This window comes from Mastomys coucha, unplaced genomic scaffold, assembly GCF_008632895.1.
Source record: "Mastomys coucha isolate ucsf_1 unplaced genomic scaffold, UCSF_Mcou_1 pScaffold6, whole genome shotgun sequence".
Lineage (NCBI taxonomy): Eukaryota > Metazoa > Chordata > Mammalia > Rodentia > Muridae > Mastomys > Mastomys coucha.
The window spans coordinates 45,380,862-45,400,468 of NW_022196912.1; the positions used below are offsets into that span (position 1 = coordinate 45,380,862).

Sequence of the window (19,607 nt, forward strand, 5' to 3'; positions counted from 1 at the left end):
ACTCCATCCCACTCTGTGGAAATGAGAGGCTGCTATTGACTCCCATATGCCACAGCCTGGTGGGGCTGCTGTCTTTAAGAGCATTGTGAACTACAGTAATAGGTCACGGTTGTTCCCATTATTTTCCCTTCTACACTCTACTCATTTCCCCTGAAGAAACCCAGTGTGCTCATTGGTTCAGCTTGGGAAAGGCATTAAGCTTAATTGTACATTTCCTTGCAGTTAAAAAAAAATACACAGACAACAACAGACCCTATTCAAGTTTAGTGTTAACTCATACTTTCAGTTACATTCCTGGACTTTAGGTTTCATGCATACAGGCTCCCTGGTTTTGCCGGATCTCATTGAGTTTTAGTGATGAGACTGTTTAGTGGACTACTTTCTACCAAAGTAATATTTTAATGAGCCTGTATTGAATTGGTATTTTTAACATTGAATAAATGCTTCCACCTGAATGAGGATTATCAATGTAGTTTAATTAAAAGTGTCCAATATAAACCTCATGGAAAGTAAACAAAGCATCAAAATTGAAGAGGTAGGAACTAGTTCTGAAAAAGTAATCCATGTATGTGCTGATGCACTTGGCCTCCTATAGGATCTCAACCAGGGCATCCTTTTGATTCTGCAAGATATATCTTGCATTTATATACGCACATATACATATACATGCATGTATATACATGTATATGTATATGTACACACGTGTCTGTGTATATGCATATGTGTATATGTGTCTGTATATATGTATTTGTATGTATATATATGCATATATATGTGTGTGTGTATATATATATGTATATATATATGTATATATATACATGTGTATGTGTGATATATGGATGCATATGTGTATATGTTGGTTGAGCAAGTTGAATTTGCTCAAAGAAGGTAAAATGTTCTTGGGCTTCTCCATCCCTTGTTCTCATGTCTTTCTCTATGATGACTTCATGTGATTAGTTAAGCAAGTGTTAGCAGACTGTTCTGGGTGTGAGGGCTCCCGGCTTCCAGAACCAGTCAGAAAACAGTGATAGTCAAAGGCACAGATACATGTATTTCACATGGATGATGCCATTCGATTCTCAGAACTTGTGAGCTACGTCACATGCTGGCTTTGGTGGTGACGGAAGGTGAAGATTCTATGTGGGATTTCAGAAAGGGCAGAAGGCACTGCCAGTTACACTGTGACTTTAGGAAGTGTGGGGTGAGGTGATTTTGTTTATTGAATTATGATAATCCTCCCTCCAGTGCAGAAACAAAAGGTCAGTGCTTACATGGCCACAAACTAGATCACAGTCTGGGGATAATTGTGCCACAGCTCAGGGTGGCAACAGTGGTAAGGCTCAGATGCAGATGTTAAATGCCTCCCAAAGGCCCATGTGTTCTAGGAAGGTAGACCTTTTAGCAGCTGGGCCACAAGGAATGTGCAATATAGACAAGTCCACTGGGTAAAAATATGTGTTGAATCATTCAGAGATTATGTGTGTGTGTGTTCTATTTCCACTTCTGTGAAACTGTGTCTGAGGTGGCAATCACCTATATGTGTATATGTGAAAGTCACATACTCTACCTGAACAGTAAGTATGTTACTACAGGTATATGTCCTTACTGGGAGAGAAAAACCCAAGCCCATCCTCTTTCTACAGTCTGCTGCGATCAAGAGGGCCCCAGGAAGCCTACAAAATTCACCGAGGAGTTTCTAGTATTTCCATGGCAACAAGCACTCTGTCAACCACCTTGAGATCCCCCAGGTGCATGTCTCACTGCTGTGAAAATGAGTGACGAAAAGCAAGAGAGTGATTCATTTTTATCACAGTTCAGAGGAACATAGGCTAGACGTGGAGGGAGAAGGCATAGAGGGGAAGTCATATTCTACCTGCAGTCAGGAAGCAAAGATCGAAGGTGTCCAGCTGGCTTTCTCTTTCTCCCTGCTCTAGTTGAAACCCTGGTGTATCCTCCTTCCACAGTTAAACCTCTCTGGAAATACCCTCACAGACAGGTCCCAGGGGTGTGTCTCCTAGGTGATGCCAAAGCTTCTTATGTGACAGTAAGGATTAATCCACACACCAAGTGAAGCTAGGCCCTGTGACTCTGACACCCAGGGAGGAAAATGGCTACAAGGACCACACACAGCACTGGAAAAGAGTACAAGCCTAGAAAACTAGTAATACCTGTGCGAGTATCCCTGGGACAGCACAGGAGCTACTTGTGCAGAACAGTGTCCTATGACTTGCTATAACAGAATGCACTCAGCCTGTTTTCCCAAATACTGTGTAATAGGAAAACAAACAGAAAGATACAAAGAAAATAAAATACTAGACACAAAAGAGAGTTATTTTCAGATTCTCATGCATCGAAAGCTTAAAAGGGTTAATTTCAGGAACCACTCTATATGATACCGTCGACTATTTTCAAAGGCTACTTTATTGAAGATAAGAATTTGAAGCACAGATTTCTAGTGGAAACCTAGATCAGCAGCTGACTCCCCTGCATGTAACACATCCTGTAATATTTTGTAACTCTATGCAGTGCCTGAGTGAGGGAATAACCTTCAGGGAACACTGATGTCACTCTACTGCAGGAAGAAGAGACTTCTAGACACAGGGCAGCATAGCTAGCTGAAGACAGAAGGGTAGTGTATCCCAAGAGGTCAGATCAGGGGACAAGTATTACTGCCTTTGCCTCATAAACCTTGAGCCTCAGATTCCCCCATTCACAAGCATGAGAGCATGATGTTGATTCATGAAACACAGTATGTGGTACACAGTCTTGGCCTTTGTGCTGTGTTTGAGATGAGGGCGGATGGAAGAGAACCAACCTCCTCCATCACCACCTGGAGTCAGTCACCACCTGGTGCCTAGAGCTCTTACAAGACTGTTAGGGAGGTGGATCTGGTCACCACAGCTTTTACAAAGAAGCAACTTAGGGGGGACCTGCTGGTGGAGTGAGTACCCCATACCAGACCTCACACTCTGTCTCACTTCTGTTATCCCAGTGTTCTCAGACCAAGGAGAACTATGCAGAGCTTGGAGCTCCTGCAGGGAAAGACAGGGCTTATCTGTGCTCTCTAGCTCTTAGTGTGTGGCTTGTTCTGTATGGCACGTGGGTGGTTGATCTCAGCAATGAATGGATGACTTTATAGTCAGACAGATGCTACTATGAATTCCTCACTAGGAGGAGCTGTCAGGATGACCACTGGTAAATATTACTCATGAGAATAGTAGAATGCAGATCCTCTTACTGCCTTTGTAATCGATGTCTGTAACTAGGGGTCATAGGTCAAAGGAGCCATGTTTATTACTCCCAGCCTTCTCTGCAGTTCCCTTGCCCTGTAGCCTCCTAGAAGCATCATAGCTTTCTAAGCTTGGCCTTGAGCACTTACACAGTGCAGGTCTTGAGATCCACACATGATGATCCACTGACTGCAGGTTCCTTATTTCTGCAGCTTCTTAACTCATTGCTTCTTGTAGCAGTACAAGAAGAGAAAGAAGTTTGCCTGTAACTAAGTTAAACTGATGCTTCTCTTCTACAATAAAACATCTCTAGATAAATTATTCCATGTCTCTGCTACACACAAATGTATGCTATGCATTCATTTGGTGTCTTCAAGCCAGCACTGCATACCAGATACTAGATGGGAAAATAAAACTAGAATTCTACTGGAGAGCTTTTGGTGTTAAACTGTTGAATTGGGGTGGCTGTGTCCTTTAATGTATATATTCAAAAGCTAAACACATCATGGAAAGAAAAGTGGAGCCTCTGAAGTGGCAGTTGCAGTGTGGTACCAAAGCAGGAGAAATGCATGCCTGTGGAAGCTTCTTAGTAGACTCTACTGGCCAATTACTGAGCTTCCCCATATTCTATGCAAGTGCTAGGGAATCAGGGATGTGGGAGCTAAGCAAAGGCGTCGCTGTGAGTCCTGACTGTAGTTGTATAACATGGAATAGTTATAGATGATCTATATGCTGAGGATAGGGATGAGAGAGAGAGAGAGTATCCACTGGACAGAATCCAGCAGGAGCCACAGAAGGTCTCAGCGAGGCCAGGGATGTATGATAAAGATGGAGGTGTGATCTCAGGAGACCTAGAATAAAGAAACATTCAAAGCACCCCCTATCCCGACAGTGGGAGGAGCTTACACACTCACCTCTCACATCAGTTTTGTGTTTGAAATAGTGGGAAGGTACCATGTCACAGGGCTGTTATCATTCCACACAGCAGTGCCTGATTCATGTAGCTCCATGGCTGCACACAGCCCAGGCCCTCTCATTACTATTCATGAAGAACCAAGACTCACTGGCTTTACCATAAAAGACTGAGGCAGAACCACACTGATTTATATCCGTGCTGTGTGCTCAGCTTTTCCAATCAGAGTGCCTTCACTTCACAGCTGTGTCAAAAATGAAGTGGTGCTCTGTGAGCCACTGCAGGAGGATTTCAAGGACATTTTGTCAAAGAAAAATGCAAGATGCAGAAGAGAAGTGAGGCTCTGGCTGCACACATGTGTACATTTGCTTATATTTGCATAAAGCATCTAGGGATGACAAGAAGCCAGTAGAAATGTTTGTGTGTGTGCTTCTGCAGATAATTCAGAATCCAGCGAGAAATTTCTCATTATTTTTCTTCATTCATTCATCACTTGCTTTTTTTATGTTTGAAACATGCAAATGTATTTCTTAGTCAAAGCAAACTTTATAAGAAACCCAGAAGTATTTTCAAGTAAGTCTCTAATGTGCCCCTTAGGCCCTCTGAGTTGACAGATGTGAGCAGTTCAACTTTACCTGTACAGACCAACAGCTCCCGAATGCAGAGTTTGGACTTGAACGCTGGCTGTTAAAAGCAGATCACAGTTGGTCCCTGGACATCAGGCCACAGGGATGTTTTCTGAATCCCATTTGACACTGAATGTTGATGCATAGACTCTAGTTGATCTGAATGGTTAAAAAATGAGTTAGGAAATAAGGAAAACAAATCAAGGTATGGTGTTGATGACTACATGAGATAAGAAAGATGGAGAACTGTGGGGAGGGAGGGAGGAGAGAGGGATAAAGAAGAGGGGATAGGAGGAAAAGAAAGGGAAGGTGAAAGAATGGGAGGTGGTTATAGAGATGGAAAAGAGGAAGGGAGGAAAGAGGGAGAAAGAATGGGAGGAGAGAAGAAAGAAGGAAGAAAGAAGGATGCGTAACAGGAAGGAAGGGAGAGAGGGAAGGAGAGGGGGAAGCGAAGAATGAACAAAAGGACAGAAGACATCATCTTGGCTAACAACACATTTGTTGCCTTCCCCGTAGCTCTCACATCTCTAAATTACAACTTAATTTACAAAATCTTCATTAAGAGATTACATATTACACTATTCATTTACTTGATAATAGAGTGATAATCTTAAGGGCAGAGTCTCAACTTATTTAAATAAAGTGGTTTTAAATATAATGCTCATGAAATAGCTGTGGAATGGAAGAGTGGCAACAGTAATGGCAAAAATTCCTGAGAACACTAAAGGGGCAAGCAGCTTTTATCTTAGTTATAATTTACTTACTAAATTAGCTATGGAGGATGAATGGACAAGTGGGGAGCTATAAATATTGACCATGACCATGTGTATGTGTGTGTATTCATATATATATAAAACACACATATATATATAAAACATATATAAAACATATGTACATATACATACATATGTACATATATATGTATATATCTATATACACACACACACATATATATATGTGTATATATTATATATGTGTATATATATATATATATATATATATATATATATATATAACTTTTCTGGTTAAAGGAATCCATGTATCATGTGGCAAAATATAGTTTTTTCCCTTAAAGGACAGATATTGAAGTATCAGAGGTAAGTTGTTATGATTTGGGCAGCCTGCTTTCAAAAGACTCAAAAAATAGTTTGTGAGTGTAAATGGATTTCATGCATGTGAGCATTGTATGTGTGGGCATATATGATATGTGTTGTATATTTGTGGGGTATGTGATGTTTATATACATGATTGCTGTGTGTAGTCCATGCATCACGGAAGCATGCATGTATAGGTGTGCACATCTTTTGTCATGTACATGTGATTGTGCATATGCCTGTGGTATGAAGTGCATCTGTAGCATGCACATATTTAGCCCTTCCTTTGTTACTATGTAAAGCTGAGTCTTTCTGTGGATAGAGTCTTGTGAACTCTGCTCCTAATTTCCTTGGAGAGATGCCTACCTTTCTCCTAGAGGCTCCTTGTGGAAACACCACCAAGCTGCCTCTCCTCATTAGCAGAGGACGGGGAAAGCATCTTGCAGGCTGGAGAGACGCGTCTGTGGTCATGGCATCTGGCGCTCATGATCAGCCACAGATGAGTTGCCGGCACAAGCTTTTCCCTAGCTAGACTGCTGCTTTTTACATACTGGTGTCTGCTAAATGGGGATAAATGTCACTCAGTGTGATCCTGGTAAGAGGACTTTTGGACCAGGGATGTGCAACCCACAAGCAAGGTTCATGAACTGGCTCTGCTTTAAAGTGGTGTATAAGGAACTCTTCTGGATGGGATGCCTATGGAACCATAGGATGGTACAAGTCATATAGGGGCCTGGGGTGATGGTATAGAATGTTGGGCCCTGTGAGGGTGGTGTAGGTTTCTTGTGGGGGGTGGCACAGAGATGATACAGGATATACGCCTTTAGCCCTCTCTTCCTCAGATGTCAGATCCCAGGCCATACAGGGAATCTGACTGCTATAAATGTCTGTGTGCTCAGGAAGAGGGTAAGGAGATCAGGCCATTCATGGAGCTGTGGCTCTGCTGTTTGTCCCATGGAAGACTGATAAGGGCATGACCACCCAAGTTCATTTATGACATGAGCATTCTCACCCGGCTTCCCTTATGCTGATTCAACACTATTGCCCCAAACAAATGACATTAAGATAACCTGGTGGCCCAAAGATCTGACACCAGGCAGGGCCTCAGAGCCTGCTGACCAAGCTTTGGCTCCAAAAGTCACCTTCTGTTCTTGAGCCCTAGCCTGTGTGTTTGGAGCATTGCCCGTGTGCCTGTGTCCTGAGGGGATGAACAAGCTGACATACCTGCTTCTGCTAGCCAGGCAAGGGCTGCTGACTTGCCCTTTCCAAAAGGTTCTATAACCATGGACACAAGGACCACCAATGGTGCTTTGTTTGTCTGTAGTAGAGTTGTCTTCCCAATTCAATGCCCATGATATCACAATTCTCAAGATGAGGGCCTGGGTATGAGCAATGAAAATCAATGATGCGTGGATTCTGATGTTTAGGGATGAAGGCAGCTACCCAGAAATCTACCCATCTGAAGATCCTGTGTGCCACCTCCATTCCCTCTTGTTTCCAAGGACCCATCAAGCCAGCCCTATGACCATGAGACTACACCTGAGATTACAAATATGGCTCATCCTCTGCTTCCATCTCCGTTCCTTAAATGTGTTTATGTCTGCGTAGTAGACCCCTACACAAACCTTTTAGCCCTTGGCGGTTGTTTTTTTTTTTTTTTTTTTTTTTTTTTTTAACTCTTTACTGTTGCATCATGGAAAGGCCCACGTACTTCTGTGGTGGAGCAGAGCACCCTGGTGGCCAGCCCTTTTCTGCCTCCTCCCTGACATTTTCTCTTCTCCCCAAATGCAGCTTACCTTGAAACATCCAAGTTGTTGTGTAACTTAACTAGATATAGTTCAGGACATTTCTTTACATCATTCTGTTCCACTTTTCAACCCTGACACTCTCCATAAATCTGGCTAAAAATCAAGGAACAGCCATGCTGCAGCCTAAGTGGAAATATATCTGGAAATTTCCTCTTCTGAATAATTTAGTCCATTCCTCTGGAACTCAGCCTCACTCAAGTGATCAGGACATGGACAGAAAGGAGACAAATCCTTAGCTAGAATAACTTCCCAGCAGCCTCTTTGTTCCCATCTGAAACCTGAGCAGCATGCTTACTGCCTGCATTTGTATTCTGATCCATACTCCCACTGGAATGGCCCTGTAAGCCTGATTATAGCATTCTAGGGCTCCTGTGGTTTATGGTTCCAATCCTCCCACAAACTAGGTCAAAACCCTAACAATCACACGGACAGGGTTACCACAGCAACACCATTACTACTTAGTATGTATCTATCTATCTATCTATCTATCTATCTATCTATCTATCTATATATATATATATATATATATATATATATAAAATTATTATTATCATTTTTCTCACTGCTGTGACCAAAACCTAACAGAAACATCTAAAGGAAGGAAGGTCTTATTTTGGCTCTGGGTTTCAGAGCCTTCAGTCTAGCTTGATGAGGAAGGCATGAAGACTGAGCCAGCTCCATCAGCAGTAGTGAGGCAAGAGGCACCAGCTAGCAGGGCAGTGGTGGTGCACGCCTTTAATCCCAGCACTTGGGAGGCAGAGGCAGGCGGATTTCTGAGTTCGAGGCCAGCCTGGTCTACAGAGTGAGGTCCAGGACAGCCAGGGCTACACAGAGAAACCCTGTCTCAAAAAAAAAAAAAAAAAAAAAAAAAAAAAAAAGAAAGAAAGAAAGAAAGAAAAAGAGGCACCAGCTATATGTATATGTTAGTGTGTATGGAAGCAGAGAGCTCAGGACCAAATCATTCTGCTAGCTGGGCCACCATCCCCAGGTTCCAAAAACCTCCACACATAGCACCAAGATATGAAAAGGCATTGCTTAAAGACAGGGGCCTGTGGGGGACTTTCCCCTTTGCTCCATGATCACCTTCCCAATAGTCCCTGTGGCTTCCATGAGAAGAACCTCTGGGTTCCCCACAGTCCTAACCTACACTGGTGAATCCTAAGAGTAATCTGTAGATTGTTGTAGCAACTTGCCAGTTGCTTATACGTGAAGTTAGTGATTTAATTTTGGTGACACTTGTGGTTACAGCTACAGCCCAGCTATGTGTGGTCAGGATGGTTGGTCACCAAGAGTCAGGAGCACACACCTTATTACTGCATGTGAGGTGTAAAGCTACTGGAACTCACTAAGGTGGAAAAGCCAGTGGTGTCAGCTGGACAGGTTCTTTATAGTCATGTGCTAGATCATCCGCCCTTAGCACCTCCCTAGCTTCTAACAGCAGATCATAGTGGGGAGAGGGAATTATGGGTTAGGCAACTGTTTGCACTGTTCTGAGCGTAACCTGCATTCCTAGGAATGCTGGTTCATGATGAGGGAGGCCTACCTTTTCTTGATTATCATAGCTTGCTCGTTGCCAGCCTACATGAGGGCCAGCACTCCTCTAGATGGCATTGAGCTGGACATTCCAGCCCCAGCTCACGTTCATGCATACTTGACATGGCAACAGTCTGATAAAAAAAAATGGAGACTTGGTATTTAATGTTGTTTTTGCCTCAAAGATCATACAGCAGTCCTGAGAAGATGGTACACAGTAGTACACCCTTGAGGACAGGACATCCCCTAAATAGGGGTGCAGATGGTGTTATACCCAGGTGTCCTTCCGCAATGAACACAGGCCCTCTTAGGGTGCAGAGACTCAGATCCACATGTTCTCCTCACCTGCTAATGAAGGACATGATGTTACCAATTATTATTCATACGATTCTGTGTGTCAGTGGTAATGCCTGTGTGCTTAGCTTCAGGTAAAGAAGTTTGTAAGTCTACATGTGTTTGTGCACGTTTGTGTGCCTGTGTGTGCATATATGCATGGCATGTGCACACATACACACACATGAGGACCTGTGTGCCAGCAGTGGGCTGAGAGCAGAGCCACGCTGAAGACAGTGGGAGGCTAATATGAATTCCACTCAGAGCCAGTGAGCAGCCCCTAGCTCAAGCCTTCTGCTTTTGGATATGAAGAATGGAGAAGAAAGGCGTTATGCGGTTGTGCACATTTCCAATAGACCCCGGCAGGCCTTGTCAGGCACAGACTGGGGATGACAGCCTGGAACATGCAAATTACTGTCGAGGTGACTTTGTGCCAAACATGCTGTTTCACAGCTCCCCGTGAATCTGCCAAACCTTTCCTTGCAGACAGGAAACAATGGCAAGGAATCAGAAGGTTCTTTCTCTTTCAATATGCATGGCAAGGGTATACTGTAGGGTTTATCTCCATGATCATACTCAGAAGCCCCTTGCTGTGGGCAATGTGATCTGGGTGTGTTGTATATGGTTCTTAATGGCTGTATGGTGGGAGGAAGGGTAAGAGAAAGCTAAGCTCCATCTCCTGTAGGAGAGCTGGTCCTTAGGAGATAGGCTGGAGTGGACAGAGTGCAGGGTGATAGAAATTGGCTGTAGAGTCTTCATAGCCGCTTCTCCTGTCTGTGATGCCCGGCCTCTGGAGAGGCTTTGCTGGGGACCTACTGTCTGTAGGCGTTTAAGGAGACAAACCAACCCTATTCGTTAGAAAAGGCACTAGCTGCTGGTTGTGAAAACCCACAGACTAGCTTCTGTGATAACAATGTCAGCAGGAAAACATATTTCTATGGCAACCGATAGGTTTTCTTTTAAATTAAATGAGATAAAAAAGCAAAGTGTCTGTGCCTTGTAATGAAGCAGGTAGCGGTGTCAGGAGGGAAACAGCAGCGTTTTGGCTCCACGAAGTATTCATAAAGCATGCACTTCTCCACTTTTATCCTGGTGTCCTTTCTCCTGTGCTCATACATCATCCAGACTTCTTATGGGCCACTGATGTCAGCCGCAGAAACACGGAGATAAGATAAACCGCTGCTCTCCATCAACAGTGAAGTAAACCAGCAACGCCCACCTATTGCCGAGGCTCCTCCCTCCTGCTGCCCTCACTCCACATGGGCAGAAAAACTTTAAGAACAGCAAGGGTGATGTTACAAAATGGTTGCTTGGCCAGAGTCTAGCCCACAGACATTAGATTATATAAGGGTGGGTGGCATGTTGCTTCCTATGAAACTAATGAAGTCCCCTTGTGAACTAAGCCTGACATAGGGACCCACCTTTTCCTCTCTGAAATGGCTTACATCTGCATCTTCCCGTTCCAGGTATGCTTGTCAAGGCTGAGAACTATCCGTGCTTTGTTAGGTGGAGGGTGCACTGACCTGCTTGCGTTGTGTGCTGTGGAAGGCCCTCAGATTCTGAGGAGTGAAGCAGCACCACCACAGTTATGTAAATTGCCTGTCACATTCTAGTTTCCCCACAGAATATGTATTTTGCCAAGCTAATTGTAAGTTGATCAAAATGTTATTGTGCCCAAATGAGCTTGAATGAAATCTTGGGATTTCTCTCAAATTGTTGAAAACAAAAGAAAAACAAAGCAACCCCCCCCAAAAAAAACCCCAAAACTCTGTGTATGTGTATGTGTCTGTGTGTGTCTGTATGTATCTGTGTGTGTCTGTGTCTGTCTATCTTTCTATGTGTCTCAGTGTGTATGTGTGTGTATTTGCATGCCTGTGTGTATGCGTGTCTGTGTCTGTCTATCTTTGTGGGTCCCTGTGTGTGTCTGTGTGCCTGTCTTTGTGTATATGTGCATGTGTCTGTCTTTATGTGTATGTGTGTGTATTTGTCTTTGCATCTGTGTGTATGTGTGTGTCTATGTGTTTCTGTGTATGTGTAGGTGTGAATCTGTGTCTGTATGTTACATGTATGCTCCTGTGTAGGTAGAAGTCAGGAAGAAATCCTTAGTCTTCCTTTTGTTTGAGACAAGGTCTCTCATTGGCCTAGAACTTTGCCAAGTAGGCCATGGTAGCTAGCCTGTGAACTTCCAAGAATCAGCCTGTCTGCACCTCTTGCTATCTCTGGGGTCACAGACATGAGTTATTGTGCCTAGGTTTTCAAGTGGGTTTTGCAGATGTGAACTCAGGCCCTTACCAGCTGATACATCTCAGCCCACAAAACAGTTATTTGTTTGTTTATTTATTTATTTGATTTAAAACCTTGATTAAATCTAATACCTTTCTTTTCCCCTTTTTCTTCCTGAATGTTTCCTAAGACCTTTCCAGGACCTGGTTTCCTCAGCTGGGTTTTTTTCCCATGCTGTTCCAGCCCAGGATCCTCACCTTCTGCAGAACTCAATCCTTTCCCGTCTGGGGTAGTGCTGCCTGTATGACTCTAGTATCTGGGTGGGAAATGCTACATCTCCCCTCTCAGGTAACCCAAGGAGAGACTTGAAAGCAGCAGCTTGTGTCCCATTTGTGATAAATGAAAAGGCTTTGATGGCTCTCATGAATGGAGCACAATGAACATCTAATCTACATTTGGTTTTTAAATTTGATGTTTATTTTCTACACTTGCATGAGGAAGAAAGAGCTCTCCTTTTTATTAATTAAATTTGTTCCTTAGTAATTTCAAACATGTACACAATACATTCAGTCACTCTTGCCTCCCACCTTTCCTTTTTGTGTTCTTTGAAGATATGACGGATGTCTTACTGACTTCTGCGTACCCCTCTGCCTGCCTTGAAGAATAGGATAACTCTTTCTCACCATCCAGATCCTGAGGGAGGGGACAAGCTCTCAGCAGGAACTTCCAGATGGAGCTGAGAATGTGGGTGGCCCCTAAAATACAAACCCATTCCAGAAAGCCTGTCCCTGGGTCCCTGAGCCAAAACATAGTCATGTCCTCCGAGGACACCCCGGCTAAGCTATCCCAAGTTTGACTTTTTACACTAAATGGTTTTGTTGTGCACTTTAGAAATTGGCTTTATTATAAAAAGGATATCATTTGAAGTGACAATAGTTCATTTATGGGTTATTTGTCTGCTTACCTGCCTGTCCATGCTGGACCGGGTACTGCTGGGTAATAAAGCTCTCCCCCTTTGGCCACTGGGAAGGCTCCTGTCTACCTATAAGCAAACTGAGGGTCATGGGTAAAAACACCTAGCTGGTCTGCACAGACAAGGCTTTGTGCCACCCAGTACCTGAAAACTGCACTCATGGGATTGAAAATTACTGCTCTCAGCACTGTGGGGAAACATAACAGAGATAAATTGATGCAAATGGCTCTTCACCATTCTAGGATGCTCCCTGGCTGGCTCTGCACATGACAGGTATGAAGCTATCAACGGAGGATTACACTCTGCCCAGCACATCCTATTTAATGTTCAATAGAGTTCAGAAATCTAATAGCACAGAGGAAAATTTGATGTTTTAGAATTCGCAGACCTGCTTCAAGCCCTGATTTCTAGACACACCAGTTTGGGTAATTTTGACTTCACGTCTAACTCAGGGGCTGTCCTAGGGTTAAATGAGGCCCATAACCAGCAGCTCCACAATAGTAGCTAACACAGGAGAACCCTCCAGAAAGGGGAAGCACTTAGAGGCGGCCATTTTTATGTCTTATACAGCACACATTTTAAACACAACTTCTGAAAGGATCTCTGTTCCACACTAAGAATTTTGAAGACAGGGAGGTTCTCCCATGGCCACTGAGCCAAACATCATGCAGGGGCTTCTGTTGTCCTGTGAATCCAGAACTCTCTCCAGTGGGATGCTGTCTTTCTCTGACATTTGAGATGTTCAGTGCCTGTGGCCTTTGCAGCCTGCACATGGAGGAGCAAAGCTATCTTTGTCTACATTTGAGCTGGGGTAGTTCTCCAGGTCAACAATCAATGCCTCATCGACTCTGGGTGCCAACAAGGGCTATTTCTAATAGCTAAGATGGTACTGAGTTAATAAATCTTAGTTTATTTTTTATTTAGGCAAAGCAGCGTATCCAACAGAGGGGTTTTGAACCTTGGGGCTGAAGAACGGAGGAGGTGAAAGGACTTCTTCCTTTGAGTCCAGTGGTTCTCCCAAGGCAAATCCTGAGCAGGGACAGGATTACAGCCTCACAGAAAATGTTTCTGAGTCTTCACTGGGAGCTCGGCACCGGAAGCTACCTGCGATTGATGGCATGTGGGATGGTGGTAATCCCTCTTTTCCACTAGGCTCTGACCTTGGCTGCCTCTGGCTCTCACTAACTCTGCACCTGCAGCCTACCTTGCCAAGCCCCATTTTTTCAGCTTTTTAAATGCTCTGCATCTCTAGGTTCTCCCATACTGTCTTCTCGCTTATGGCTCTTTCCATGATCGTTCATCCTTAGGCCTGAACCCAGAAGACAATGGGTTGGAGGCTATTCCAGATGCCCATTCCTTTTCACCCGAGTCCAGCAAAGAGCAGCCTTCCTCCTTGCTCAGTAACTAGCCCCTCCTACCTACCTCACTCACTTGCCAATGCAACACAGAGGCGCTATGCTCAGAAGCTAGCTTCTATGTTCCAACCCAATGGCAGCTTTCCATTGGTGTAGATCTGTGGGTCACAACCTCTTTGAGGGTAAAATGGCCTAAGGCCATCAAAAACATGGATATTTACAATTCATAACAGAAGCAAAACTGCAGTTATGAAGTAGCAATGAAAATAATTTTATGTTTGGGGCCACCACAACAAGACCTGCATTAAAGGATCCCAACATTAGGAAGGTTAAGAAGCACTGGTCTGGATTCGTCCCACTGCAGCTGACATTACTGATCCCCTTTTAAAGAGCCTATGCATTTCCTCCTCTAACAATTGCTCCCTCTTACCTGCATGTTGGTCCTCAGCTCATTCCATTTACATTTTCCCACCTCCTAGGGAGGACTTTTTCTTTTCTCAGCTTTTGCCCCTTGAAGTCTGCAGGACACAACTAGTTCCCGGTTCCCAACACCTAGTTCTCCAAGTGCCCTTCACTATTTCTTTCAGAAGCAGTATGTCTTGGAGTTAGTTGTTTACTACCTAAATGGCTGGTGTTTCTCCATTTTTCCTACTTTATAGAGACCTTTTAGGGTCTACCATTCACAGAAGCCACATTCCCTCTCATTGGTTCACAGCTCTGGAGAGAACTACACTTTTTAAACTATGATGCTCTAGGTATGGTGTTTAAAGAAATGGTGTGAAAGCCGGACAGGTTAGAAGTGCTTCCTTACTGGATCTTCTAAGAGTGGATTTTAACAGCTCTCTGTCTGAGTAATGGGTGCTACCTTCTGTTTACATCATGAAGGTTCTTACCATACATGCCTACCCCTAAACCTTGACTGCCCTGCCTTGCATTTTCCAAAGTCTCAGATTTCTTCCGCAACCCTCCCTCGTTTCCACTCCCTCTTGCATCACTCTCTCCATCCCTCCCCCACAATCTCCCCTCTCCCTCCATTCTTTATTCCTTTCACCCCTCTTCCTTCCTTTACACCAGAAACCCAGCTCTATGTCTGCACTCTTTGAAGACTCAGGAGACTAGAAGACAAAGTGGCAGGAAGATTATGCGGGCATCCAGGGTATGAGGAGATGTCTTCATGCTGTTAGATTTGTGTTCAAAATGCATCAGCAGCATCATGGTCTGTACTATACTTTCTAAGATGATTTTTAATTTTATCAAAATGGATGGCAGTCTGGGCTGTCTTGGATGGAAGGCTAACAGAGCTTCCAAGACATGCTTTACAAGGTCAGTTTTGGCTTCCAAATTCCCTAATTTTCTGTAGTAGATGGAAAGCTAAAATATAAATTCATTTTTCTTACTGACTTTAGCAACAACTGCGTTTGCCAACAATGAGGCATGTTCTCAGCACGTAGGAAGATGGTGGCAGTGCTGGGACAATGACCAGAGTTCTGGAAGACCCAGCCTGTCCTCCCAACTGGTCCTCCGGGCTGCCTCCCAAGGCAGCCGTGTGCTGGAACCGTTGCTCCCCTTGTGTCCTCTCAGGTCCTACTCTCCAATGACCTAGACTGCTGGCAAGAAGGAGCATGAGATGGCAAGTCAGATAGGAAAGTGAGGTGAGAGGAGAGGCCCACTCTTCTCGGATCTTAGGATGTGACTCTGAATCCTTAGCACTTGTTGACTGATATGCAGGTCTTGAGTGGCAGGAAGAAAGGAAGGGGAAATGGAGAGTAAATGAAAGGATGGAAACATCTTGGCTAATAGCATGTTAACAATAAGTATGCTTGCCTTCCCTGTAGCTCTCACATCTCACAAATGCTCTGATCCCTAAAACTCCCTAGCTTGCAACTTGACTTACAAAATATTCATTAAGAGATTATGTATTTGATTATTCACTTTCTTGATAATTGAGTGATAATCTTACGGGCAAAGTCTCAACTTTAAAAAAACAAAAAACAAAACAAAACAAAAAAAAAACAAAACCAAAAAAAAGAAAAAAGAACAAATCCTGTATGACATTGATTGTTGATGTACAAACTTGAGTTCATCTGAATGGCTATAATCAGAGTTCCAAAGTAACAACAGAACAAGGTTGGAAGTGATAACCACATGGGGTATCCAGATAATTGGGGCTCAACTCATAATTCTATTAAGAATGGCCAGATAGTCATAGTCTAATGGCACATATTTTCCCAGGGTCCTGTTTGTCCTTTCCAGCCCACTGTGGAAACTTAAGGACAAGTAATACCAGCAGAGAGGGCATCCTGTCTCTCTCTTCCCTCAGCAGACTGAGAGGAACTAAATGGACTGACCCTCGTTAGGTTTTCCTTTGACCTCCATAAGAGTGCCATGCAAACTTGCACCCACATGTGTACTCACGAGCATATATCCCACAATCGTACTACTCACACATATAGGGCTTCGACTTGTGTTATGGGAAAAGTAGCTTAACATTATCTACTCCAGTGTTTTCAACCTTATCTTTATCCAGAACCCTTTCCTATTTGACATCTATAGGCACCTAGTGTTCTACAGAATCTGGAAAAAGGAACAGCGAGTTAGAGACCATCAGGTTCTGTAAAGAATGAATGCCGCCCCCCAACTTCCACCTCTCTAAGATCTAGAGAGGCGCCTGCTATTCCCCAGGATCTTCCACCTGTGCTATGAGCTATCAACACTAGCTGCCATTTCACCCACCTCAGAAGTCCAGATAATATGCTCAGGTGCAGGTGAGATGGCATAGGAAGTCCCTGGAGGGCAGGGCATGATTGTTGTCTTCCCCAGTCAGAGGCCACTGCTCCCTGGCTCTAGCAACTTCTTTGACTAACTCTCAAAGCCACAGGCTCAGCTGGAGCTAGAATCAAGGAAAATGAAAGGCAACATGTATTAAAATTCAAATCCTGGTAACCGGGAGACATGGCACCAGATGGACCCGTGTCTCAGAGTGACAGTGAGCTGCTGTCTAGTGCAGGGACTCCCAGGTGGACGGACTGTGTGCCATGGGCCCCAGCTGTCCTCGTCTGGGACACAGACACCCTGCCTTCCTGTGCCTTTGGCTGCCGTTTCAGCCATCACAAGCAGGTTGACAGCTTGTCGGCACTCTGACACCCTCTGAGAGCCTTGCTGCTCTGGGCCTGCAGGTGGGGACGTATAAACCCCCTTGGAGCCACTTCACAGGTCAGATGCTGGACCTTTCAATGTCAGACTATGTGACCAGCCTGACAAAGAGCTTGCTTAGGTTTGGTGAACCAATCTCTCAATCAGTCTCTCTCTCTCTCTCTCTCTCTCTCTCTCTCTCTCTCTCTCTCACTCTGTGTGTGAGGGGGGGTTGTGTGAGTGTGTGTGAATGAGAATTGTATGTGTGTGAATGTGTGTTTGTGTGTTCAGAGACGGAAGTGAGTGTATGTCAATGAGAATGTGTGAGAATGTGTGTGTGTGTGTGTGTGTGTGTGTGTGTGTGTGAATATGGGTGTATGTATGACTGAGAAAGAGTGTGTGTGAGAGAGAGTTGCATTTGGCTATGCATCTATATGTGTGTGCATATATGTGGAGGAGGCTAAATTAACCTTGGCTATATTGTTCAGGAGCTATCTGAACAATATTGAAATATCTGAGCTATATTGAAACAGAAGATCTCACTGGCTTGGGGCTTACTGGCTGTATGGTTGGGAAGCCCAGGAATCTGCCTGTTTCTACCTCCTGAAAACCAGGGTTACAAGTACACACTACTACACCCAGCTTTTCTTCACATAGTTTCGGGGGCTTGGACTCCATTTTTTGTGTTTATACAGGAAGCACTTTAATACCTTCATGGCCTCTCTAACCCAGTGACACTATCCACCCTTCCACAATGGCAAGTCATGCTTGGGACAATGGAGGTGGCTTCTGATAGAGACCGCACCCTACCCCACCCCACACACACCCATCCTCTACTGCTCTTCACTTCCCAGAGCTGATTACCCTGAAGCACGTCTTCAGGGCCTGGGCTAGGTCTCCACTGTGTGAGGTGGTGACTCAGTGTATCAATTCTTTCACTCACTGTGGCCTCTCTCTCTGAATGTATCCCAGCCCCTCCAGGCTTTCTCAGATGCAAACTGGAGAGCATCAGGCTGAAGGGCCGCCTGATTGTGGCATTCATCATCGCTGCAAATTAGCTCTGCATTAGGTGGATTTGGTCATGGAATGCTGGTCTCCAAAATGCCTCTGTCTGAGCAGGTTGCAAGGCACTGGGCCTTTTCAAGCCTGCCAGCCGCTGGAGCTCAGCTGCAGCTCTGGGTGGCTTTGAATGCTAATCACTGCGGCAGCCCAGTTGTCACTGAGCCTTAGTACTGAAAAATGCCATCCAAAGCCGTCATGAGGCCAGGATATGATTTCAGATGAGAAGCCGCAAACGCTCTGAAAGTCCTTTCCTTTCCGTCACACAGCACACTGACAAAGTGACTTATATTCAGAGCTGGTGGAGGACGCTCAAGGTCACATCAGACACTAGAGTTTTTTGTCGTAGGGATGGCAAGGGAAAGGCATTCCTCAGTGATCACATGTGGAGCTGCTCCCCGATTAAATGGGGACATCAGCTCACTGAAGAGCCGGGAACATTGCAGCAAGAGAATTAGGAACAGGCACAAAGCAATGGGAAGAAACCTCACTGTGAAGCCTCACAGCTAACTCCAGAATCTTTTTTTTTTTTTTTTTTCCATTTTTGAAGCCCTAAAGTAGCTTCTCTACAAGCTGGATTCCCTGTGTCCACAGGAAACAACCTGAGTTATTTCTTGTGTGTCTGTCTCCAGGTGGCTAGGCAGAGGATGGTCTGCTCTATCCAGTCTTCGGGTCCCAGTGGTCCTCTGCCCTGATGCAGTGTTTGTGTCTCTTGCAGAGGACAGGGGTTCTTATGGTGCCACCTTTTTTTTTACTGCATCCTTCAAAGGCAGAAAGCACATATTCCAAAGCCAAACCATACGGCATTTTATAAAGATTATTTGGAAAGCATCCCCACCCCCCAATCTGATTGCCTATGAGACTCTGGAGTCTTTGGGACCCACACAATGACATGGCAGCCAGTCTCAGATGCAGCCAGGCCCTTAGATGGCAGTGCCAGAACGTTGCCATTAAGATCTGAATGCAGGCTTACTGATATCTCAGGCATCAGCGCATTCAGGGTCAGTGCATGTCACCTTGGATCCTCACTTCCCAAACAGAGAAGACACAAACCATCCGGATGTCATTTTTTTTGAAGTGATTATTGTCTAAAAACCTTGCAGTGCCACCCTCTGCCTGTCTGAGCCCTCGTCCATGATTAATAGCTTTAAGTTTGGTGTTTTAAGTAGGTAATTTATACATTTAACAAAATTTCACATTAATTTCTATACATTTATATTAGCTTGTGCAATTATTTTCTAAATCTGCTTGAAACCACCATATTATGTAAGCTCATCTGGGAGTGTGTGTGTGTGTGTGTGTGTGTGTGTGTGTGTGTGTGTGTGTGT

General features: G+C 44.3%; 1 protein-coding gene across 15 annotated transcripts in view; it reads left to right on the forward strand.

The window, feature by feature from the left end:
* Window positions 1-19,607, forward strand: part of Myt1l (myelin transcription factor 1 like) — a 393,932-nt gene that overhangs the window by 116,795 nt on the left and 257,530 nt on the right. The window lies entirely within an intron of this gene.